Source organism: Papaver somniferum, unplaced genomic scaffold (assembly GCF_003573695.1).
Source record: "Papaver somniferum cultivar HN1 unplaced genomic scaffold, ASM357369v1 unplaced-scaffold_18, whole genome shotgun sequence".
NCBI lineage: Eukaryota > Viridiplantae > Streptophyta > Magnoliopsida > Ranunculales > Papaveraceae > Papaver > Papaver somniferum.
Window position 1 is genome coordinate 2,493,238 of NW_020627707.1, and position 10,285 is coordinate 2,503,522.

The window sequence follows — 10,285 nt, forward strand, 5'->3', positions numbered from 1 at the left end:
GTCCCCAATGGATCCGCCCTTCAGGAGTTTGGCAGGGGGCACATGTTTTCGGTTTTCACCGTTTTTTTGGGTTGTTTTTGGCTCGGTTTGTTACGACTTTTTAAGTTAATTTTAGATTTTGGAAAAACAGGCTCGTGGATACAAATGATTATCCCCGGAGCAGCTTCCTAGCCGTTTATATAGACATCAAGTGAAATGGTTATAAAATTTCCCAGGAGAGATTAGGGAGTTCAGCCAGAAGGTGGATTCCATATTGTTATGTCTTTTATATATAGTTTAGAAACATGTGATTAGTTTTAAAAAAGAAAATTCTTAAGAACATTGTTATAGAAAAGAATTCATTTTATTCATATTAAGACATTAATACTTATATCTCTTTCAAAAAGCTTATTCTAGTGTCATATTCCAGTTTTTCATCAATATGTAGCTGTTTTATTGTCTGGCTCTCCTTTCCTAAATGAAGTTGAATCATGTAGCACAGTTCAATTACTTTAAAACATGATAATGATAGTCTTTACATCATTATCATCTCTTAATTTTTTGGAGAGATATCTAATATGCATCCAAACAATTCTATTGAAGTCTTCAACCAAGGCTATTGAAATTCATCTTACAGTGTCCTCCCATATCTCATTTACTCTAGAAGACATCATTAAAACAGATCAAAATGATGTTATTCAACCGGGAAACCTCACATTGCTGCGAAACAATTTTTTGGGTGTATCCTATTTATAGAGACTAGAGGGCACTCAAGGGAACTACACGATGACTAGAATTGAATTGGATCATATTATGTGTGTCAATTTTATTCTTAAGCCAGCCCAAAAAAGGATCAATCCCTCCCTATGCCCAATGTCCAATTCTGCCAATGAGTGCACTCATAACTAACTTATTAAGACAATTCACATTTTTTGGCACACATTGAGTCAAGCATGCGACAACAGACAATGTAAGTTTGGAACAACGCAAGTTTGTGTGACAACAGACAAACATTTACTGATCATATGATTACAGGGGAAATGAATAAAATGCGCATGAGGGGAAATCTAATTAAAAAAATACCCACGTTTTTTTGAAAATTAAAAAAAGCCCATGAGTTGACCTTTTCCGTCCCGTTTTTTCAACAAAAAAAACGCTAACGGACGTTACATGACATGTGGCACTAAATCTGCTATGTCAAATGACATTGTAACCCCTAAATCAGCTGGATCGGCCCGCGTTGGAACTCTGACTCAGCACGAACTCGACTCATGAGTGACAGCACGTTATCTACACGTGCGAACTTCAGTAACTGTCGGCTGCCACGTGTCACTATCTTGTAGTAAACAATGAATGGCCCAGATTTAATCCCCTTTTGTAACTGTCATATTCTCTTTCATCCTGTATAAAAACCAATGATCAGACCCAAGTTCACCCAAATCATCAAAAAGAAACCAACTACACACATAGTCATGAGCAAAAGTCTGATACATTCTCCTAGTAGTAGTAGAAACAACAACATCAAGGCTAGTGAAGAGACAAACCTCAAAGTGCTTTATCTTGTAGGCTTTGGAAGCATTCCACATTGAGTTGTGCAATGTGGGGGACTTATAAGTTTTCTTGAAATTCTTGTTATTGTGCCTGCAACATAATTCACACACAGACAAAATGTAAAATTAATCATTGTAAATAAATAAGTTATTATACAACAACAAATTTAAAAGTAAGATAATTACCTCCAACAATATCTATGGGGCATACCAGGAAACACCTCTGCAACTGCTTCCAACAAACCTTTCTGCTGATCTGATATGAAAGTGACTTTTCCATAATGATGAGCTAAGATTCCTGGTGCCAAATCTTTGAGGAATATTAACCAGTTTTCTTTGGTTTCACTTCTAGCCACTTCAATACCTAGAGGCACTAATCTATTCTCACCATCAAGTGTTGTTGCAGCCATTAAGACACCACCCCACTTCCAGTAAGATGGCATGCATCAAACCCTACAACACCTCTGAAAGACTCCTGAAAGGCTTTCATTGGTGCATCAAATGATATTGTCATAGTCTCAAACTTGAAATCTGCATATGCAGGTTTCAACATCAGTTCTTTCACAAAAAAAAAAGTACCAATACAGAATAAAGAAGAATACAAAACTGAGATTAAACGAATCTACCTTTTCTTCCATATGTAAACTTGGCAACAGATCCTGGGTTAGTTTTGGCCACCATTGAACAGAACTTAGGTACATCAACATAACTTTCTTCATAATCTCCAAATAATTCCTCTAGAACCAGATTCCTAGCTTTCCATGCACAAATATAAGGAATGTTGATGTTGTGAGTACCTGCAAAGTTTTCTTGAATATTCCTGGGATTTGGTATGAAAGCCGCAAAACTTTCTTTCAAACTTTCAAGTACAACATCTTTTACAGTTTCTGGATCAGCATTCCTATTCCTACCTTTCTTATCCCCAACACATGTGTGTTCCAAGTTAACACTTCTAACAACAAAAGTTGACTCATTTTTTACTTTACTAGCATAAACAAACCATTTACAGTCATATTCATCCTTAAAACTACACAGAGCCCGAACTTGCATAAAACAACTTTTTTTACATTGAAACTGCCAATTATGAATAACACAAAACTTTTTAAGATGCTTTTTAAAATGTTGCTTGTTATGAAAAGCATACTTTACCAACATCCTATTAGGGTCCACTAGTGGTATTACATCTTCTTCAGGGAATAGATTTGGATCATCTTCCTCAGCAATGTTGTTGATATCTGGTTGGTATTTGTTGTACCAATCAGGTTTGCCACTAACTTTATTAATCACTACTTCAGGGCCATCATCATCTTTATCTTCATCTTCAAGACCACTACCATCTTCATCTGCAAAGTAAAAACCTTAGAGTTATTATACTTACGTAAATTAACATTTAGTACTACTACTATTCAAGATTTACCACTTTTCATACCTTTACTGCTACTTGATTCCTCATTGTGAGCTAGGACTTTATATGTCTTTAAATAATCAGCATGATCCTTCTCATCATCTTCATCACTATCAAATATTAGAGGGGCATCTGGATCTTCAACTGGGTTACACTCATCTAATTCAGTGTTCTCTAGCTGCACATTTTCCTCATCTTCAGATTGATTCTCATTATTGTACACAGTGCTTCCTTGTGTTACATTAAACCAGTAATCATGGTTAAAGCTCTCTTGACTTGGTTGATCAATCTTCTCTTGACATGGTTGACTGCTACCCTGTGTTGTATTAGTTCCAACTCTACTGGCTTGACTCAAACATGACATACTCTATACTTCATTCAATATATCCACAAAACATAATTTCCTAGATGCTCCTCCTTGTTGATCAAAGTTCTGCACTTCAGAAGCTGTTTTATTTAACCTTGGTGATCTTCTAGGTGGCTTAGTCTTTTCTTTTGAAACAGGATTCTTATTTGTCTTCCAAGTCTTCTTTGGTGTCTCATCATTTATTATCACTGGAAGCTCCATTGCAGCATTCAAGAAGTCATCATCTCCAAATTCAGAATTGGTTATAGACAGCTAAAGATGTATAAAATCAGCTTCATCAGATACAGAAGTGTCCCAGAACTTTAAGAAGTCATCATTTGTTAAAAAAGATTCAGGGGAACATGGATCATCAGGTGTGTAATACAAGTTCACTATTTCTTCTTTTTCCAGACCCAACCTAACATGCACCATTTTCTCAAACTTCTTCAAATCTATTTATTCTTTGTCTATGTGAGGGAAATCCACTCTCAACTTATTCATGCGAACATACACACTAATGTTCATGTATGGATAATAAACATATCCCCTGCAACAGAAAACCAATTACCACAAAATTAGTAATTGAAATTTCAATTACAGAACAAACTATTTGAATGGCAATTTCAAATTGAAACCCAAATCCCTTAAAAAATCAACAAATTAAAACACTGAAACCCTAATTAAATCAGATACCCAAATAAAAATCAAACCCTAATTACATATAAAATGGACGAAATATTTAAAAATCAAAATCAGATTTTTTTTTTCTTGTCGGAATTACTGATTTTGTTTTTAAACAAAAAAACAAAAGAAAAAACCCATTAAATATCAATCTTCACAGCACCCATGATAGATTTGATTCCATTTTCAAAAACAAAACCAAAGAAATCTAAACAAATAAAACAAACAGAAAAAACAAAGTTAGGGTTTAGGTAAAAAACTTACGGCTTTAAGGACTTCGGCTTCTCGTTTTTTATCTTCATCGTCACGGTTACAGAAAAAAATATATAAAAAACCTTATCTACCGATACGAAGAACAAATCATCGATTTCATTCACTCATCTCTTGTTTTTATGGTTTCTTCAAACTTAGAGAGACGGATAGAGAGGCGGAGAAAACTGAGTGCAAATGAAAAACCCTAACTCGTGTTTTGTTCTCATTCTTATCCCCTAAAAACGTGTTGGCTTCTGCTGGTTTTAGTGTTTTACCCGTCGATTAACATCATGCGTGTACTGTGAAAGATTAAGAAAGAGATTTTAGATCTTTAATCGTCAATTGAGATGAACGGTGGAAGATTAAATTTATATTCGTCTGGCCAATGGGTATATTTGTCATTACGCCCACCATTTCTCATCTCGTGTGGCGATAAATTGACTAAGTAAACGTTTTTTACCAAGATGGTGGGGCCAGACGGAAAACCAAACGGCATGGGCATTTTTTAATTTTCAAAAAAACATGGGCATTTTCTTAATTAGATTTCCCTTCATGGGCATTTTATTAATTTTCCCATGATTATATCATACATGAAGAAAAAAGAAAAAGGTTTAGTTAACCTTTAATTAACTAGTCTCGATGAAGAAGTAAACGTGAGACATTTATAGATTGTGCACAACTAACTGATTGAGATGATACACACTTTTCAATCACATAATCTAAAAATAAAGTACAAATTATAGGTAAACAATGAGTTAATTAAGCATGAGACAATGAGTAAACTAGATAAAATTTTACGACAAACACAATTTATATAATAGTGAATGAAGTCTGAAGTGTTGGAGTATGTGGCTCGATAAACACCACATATGTATAGTTAGGATAGTCCCACATGGAATAAGAGGAGTATATGTGGCGCTTAATAAGTTTGGGCATCTCCTTACATAACACCGAGGCCTTTTAGATTAAAACCCCACACCTGCTGCAACAAGTGGTCAAGTGGGGACAATATCGGTGATATGTGGTTGATCCCGGAAGTAAGGTCCGGCGGTCCGTGAAGATCCTAACAACTGGTATCAAAGCTCGGGTTAGAGATTTAGGGTTTATCGTAGTACGATTGGAGTGGGAGTTATGGGTGATAATAACGAAAGTACGGTACCTAGGGTTAAAGTTTTTAATGGGAAGAAATTTGCGTTTTGGAAGTCTCAGATGGAAGACTACCTATATGAGAAAGACCTTGCTGATCCATTGGGTGGAGTTGCGAAAAAGGGAGCACGCAAAGACGATGAATGGAATACTCTTGATCGCAAGTGTGTAGCCGTGATCCGTAGATGCCTAGCGGAGGAATTCTACAATAACGTACAAGAGGAAACTAGTTCGAAGAATCTTATGGATAAACTTGAAAAGTTGTATCAAAAGTCATCAGCCTCGGGGAAGATTATGTTGTGTGAACAATTATTTAATCTGAAGATGCAAGAAGGCGAAGCGATTTCAGCACATCTTGGGAAGTTTAAATCAATTATTTCTCAGCTTTCAAAAGTTAGTATCACTTATGATGATGAAGTTCAACCTTTATGGTTGTTGTCGTCATTACCAAAGATTTGGGAGACTGCAAGGACAACCATTAGCAATTCTGCAGGGAGCGAGAAGTTGAAGCTTGATGATGTGCAGCAAAGGTTGATCGCTGAAGAGGAGATAAGAATAGAACAAGGTTATGTTTCTAGTTCTTCAAGCTCGGCCTTAATTATGCATGATGAAGATAGAGGCAGGAGTTCAAATAGGAACAACAACAACAACAAATCCAGATGGAAGTCTAGGGGGAGATCTCAATATCGACCTAGAGGTGTTGTTGAGTGTTGGGCGTGTAAGAAAGTAGGATACTTCAAAGCGCGATTTTTCGGAAAACAAAGGTGCTAATAATGGTGGAAACAAAGGTAATCAAGAAGAGCTCAACATAGTTGCAGCAGCGGAACCGTTGAAGGTCCTTGTTGATAACAAGAAGGTGATTACAGAAGGTTTTCTACTACTCTCTGAGGACAAGCAAGATGAGTCTTGGATTATAGACTCGGGAGCTTCTTTCCATGCAACGAGTGATAAAAGTATTATGATCTCTTATAAAGAAGGATATTATGGCCAAGTATTCCTAGGTGAAGCTGAATCATGCGACATCATCGGTTTGGGTCATGTGATCTTGAAAGTAAATGGTTCGACATGGAAATTGAAGGATGTACGACACGTTCCAAATTTGAAGAAGAACTTGGTGTCTGTGGGCCAAGTTTGTGATGATGACTGTTAAGTTGTGTTAACGAAACACAATTGGAAAGTAAAGAAAGGGCTATGGTGTTAGCTCGTGGAGTTAGAGTCGGTACTCTATACCGGACTTCAGATGGAACTACTTTAGCAGTGGATAGTAGTGGTGAAGACACTAACTTATGGCATAGAAGATTAGGGCACATGAGTGAGAAGAACGTGAAGATTTTATGTTCGGGAGGATATCTACCTAAGGTGAAGTCTGTTGATATGAGTTTTTGTAAAGACTGTGTTCTTGGAAAGCAAAAACGAGTTTGTTTCAGTAGAGGAGGAAGAGACTTGAGAAGTACAAAACTTGATTTGGTTCACAGGGATGTATGGAGACCAATTGATGTTGCATCTCACAGCGGGTTCCAGTATTATGTCACCTTTATTGATGATCACTCAAGGAAGGTGTGGATTTACTTCATGAAGAATAAGTTCGAGGTGTATGAAGTGTTTAAGAAGTGGAAATCTTTGGTTGAAACAGAAACTGGTCTGAAGTTGAAGTGTCTAAGGTCAGACAGCGGTGGTGAGTATGACAAAACAGAATTCTTACAGTTATGTGCTACCAATGGAATTCGTTTGGAGAGGACAGTTCCAAGGACACCACAGGAGAATGGAGTAGCAGAACGTATGAATTGGACGTTGAAAGCACGTGCAAGGTGCATGAGGTTGCAGTCTGGTTTGCCCGAGACCTTCTGGGCACATGCAACAGAGACGGCTGCTTATATAATTAATAGGACACCTAGTAGTCCATTAGATATGAATATATCAGAGGAGGTTTGGACTGGAAAAAAGGTAAATCTTTCCTATTTGAAAGTTTTTGGTTGTGTTAGTTATGTTCATCTTAGTCCCGGTGAGAAGTCTAAGATAGGTGCCCAAGCAAAGAAGTGTATATTCCTTGGTTATGGAATTGACGCTTTTGGGTATAAACTTTGGGACTATGAGGGTCACAAAGTTATTAGAAGTAGAGATGTCACTTTTAATGAGAATGAGCTGTACAAGGACAGGAATACAATACAATTTGAAGATGTCAGGTCAAGCAACGTCGATAAGGAGTTGTATATCGATATTGATGATGTTTCTGGAAGAAGTGTGGACAAGAAGAGCATGATGTTGCTGATGGAAGAGAAGTACAAGTTGAAGAGACTTCTATTGCAGTGGGAGTTATTCCTACAGTTTCACAAGAAGTACGAATATCGTCAAGAACTCCTAAACCAAACCCAAGGTATGCTTTGAATTATCTATTACTTACGGATGGAGGCGAACCTGAAGATATTAAGGAAGCACTAGAGGATGATGATTCAGGCAAGTGGAAACTTTCTATGGAGGATGAGATAAATTCACTTGATGAGAATGGCACTTGGGTGTTAGTAAAATTACCAAGAGGTAAGAAGGCGTTGCATAACAAGTGGGTTTATCGGATTTAATCTGAAGCAAATGGAGAAATTCGCTACAAGGAGAGGTTGGTTGTGAAAGGTTTTCAGCAAAAACCTAGTATTGATTACAACGAGATATTTTCTCCAGTTTTGAAGATGACTACTATTCGAGTAGTGTTAAGTCTAGTGGCTTCTGAAGATCTCTACCTTGAACAATTGGATGTAAAGAAAGCTTTTCTTCATGGTGACCTATATGAAGAAATTTACATGAAGCATCCAGAAGGATTCATAGTAAAAGGCAAGGAAGATATGGTGTGCAATCTAAAGAAGAGTTTGTATGGTTTAAAACAAGGCCCGAGACAGTGGTACAAGAAGTTTGATAACTTCATGCATAGAAGTGGTTACTCACGGTGTAATGCAGATCATTGTTGTAACTTCAAAAGAATTCTGACTACATCATATTACTACTGTATGTGGATGATATGTTGGTTGCTGGAACATCTCTACAAGAAGTTGAGAATTTGAAGAAACAATTAGCAAGTGATTTTGATATGAAATATCTTGGTGAAGCAAATCAGATTCTTGGTATGAGGATCATAAGAGACAGAGCTAAGGGTGTACTTATGCTTAATCAGGCTGAATATATTGAACGAGTGTTTAAAAGGTTCAATATGGAGAGTGCTAAACCAGTTAGTTATCCACTTGGAAGTCAAATTCGTCTTTCAAGTATGCAGTGTGCGAAGATAGATGAAGAAAAGGAGTACATGGATAACGTACCATATTCTTCGGCTATTGGGAGTCTAATGTATGCTATGGTGTGCACGAGACCGGATATTACACATGTAGTGGGAGTAGTGAGTAGATATGCAAGCAACCCAAGAAAACAACATTGGGAAGCTGTGAAGTGGATTCTCAGGTATTTGAGAGGTAACACAAACGTACCATTGTGCTATGGAAAAGGTGGTTCTATTTTGAGGGGTTATGTGGATGCAGACTTCGCAGGTGATGTAGATAAAAGGCGAAGTACGACCAGTTATGTTTATACTATGGGGTCAGCTGCAGTGAGTTGGAACTCAAGGTTACAGAAGTTGGTGACATTGCCTACTACGGAAGCAGAGTACGTAGCGGTGACGGAAGCGAGCAAGGAGATAATTTGCTTACAAGGATTATTAGCTGAGTTGGGCAAGGAACAAGGAGATAATGTTCTGTTTAGCGACAGTCAAAGTGTTATACCTTTAGCCAAGAACTCAGCCTATCATGCTAGGACAAAGCATATAGATATCCGTTATCATTTCATTCGGGATCTCTTAGAAGAAGGAGAGTTGAAGCTCGAGAAGATTCTTGGTTCAAAGAATCCGACGGATATGTTTACCAAGGGAGTTACATCAGACAAGCTAAAGCTCTGCAAGGCTTTAGTTGGTCTCTCAGAATGAGGATTTGGGAGGGGAGCCGCACTAACAAGGAAGATGTTTTAGCATCGTCAATCCAAAGATGAAGAATGGAAGACAATCAATAAGTCTTCAAAGTGGGAGATTGTTAGTTATCGAAGACTAATTAATTATTTCCTAAAGTTAAACGTGGTTATTTAGGGATATGGGTTTCCTAAACCGGTTAGAATTCTTGGTGGCTAAGTTTGTAACCTATATAAATAGGTATTTAGGCCTTGTAGAATTAGTGCATTGTGTAGAAAACGATTAAGAGATCGGTGAGAGATTTCTTGTATAAAGTTTAGGTCTAAATCTAGGGTTTCATTGTGAGAGCATATTGGTGAGGAACAAGAGACAAGGTTATCGTCTCGGGTAATTGTTGCGGTGTAACCAAGGGTTTGCTGGGATTCACACGACGCTGTAATCGTTTTTCTTCATAATAGATTTGAGTTGGTGCGGCTCAAAGTGGACGTAGACAATATATACAAGTTGTATGTATTGGTCGAACCACTATAAATCTTGTGTCTTGTGAGTTGATTTATCTTTCTCGTATTATTATGGTTGCTCGTGCTTAGTTTACTTATTATTCATCATAATATCTCAAGATCCGTTATTCCGCGGTTGTCAGTGATTATTCCCTAAGAAAATCCTGACAATTGGTATCAAAGCGTATGGTTGGGGCTACTGTCCGAACGGAGAAGTGGTTGTGTATGTCACCCGGTTTAGGGCGCAAGTGGAGTCAAACTCAAGGTGGATCAGGCAAGGCCCAAAGTAGAGTTGGCGCTCAAGGTGGAGTTAGTGCCACACCCCATTAACTCAGGTGGAGCAGGATTCTATGGTGGACAAGGTTGTGATCAAGGTGGAGTTAGTGCTAGCCTTCCCATTAACTCAAGGTGGAGTAGGGTTCCAGGGCGTGTAGTGACAATAATCATGTTCGAAGGGTGGCTATACGGACGGTGATTATATGGTGGAGT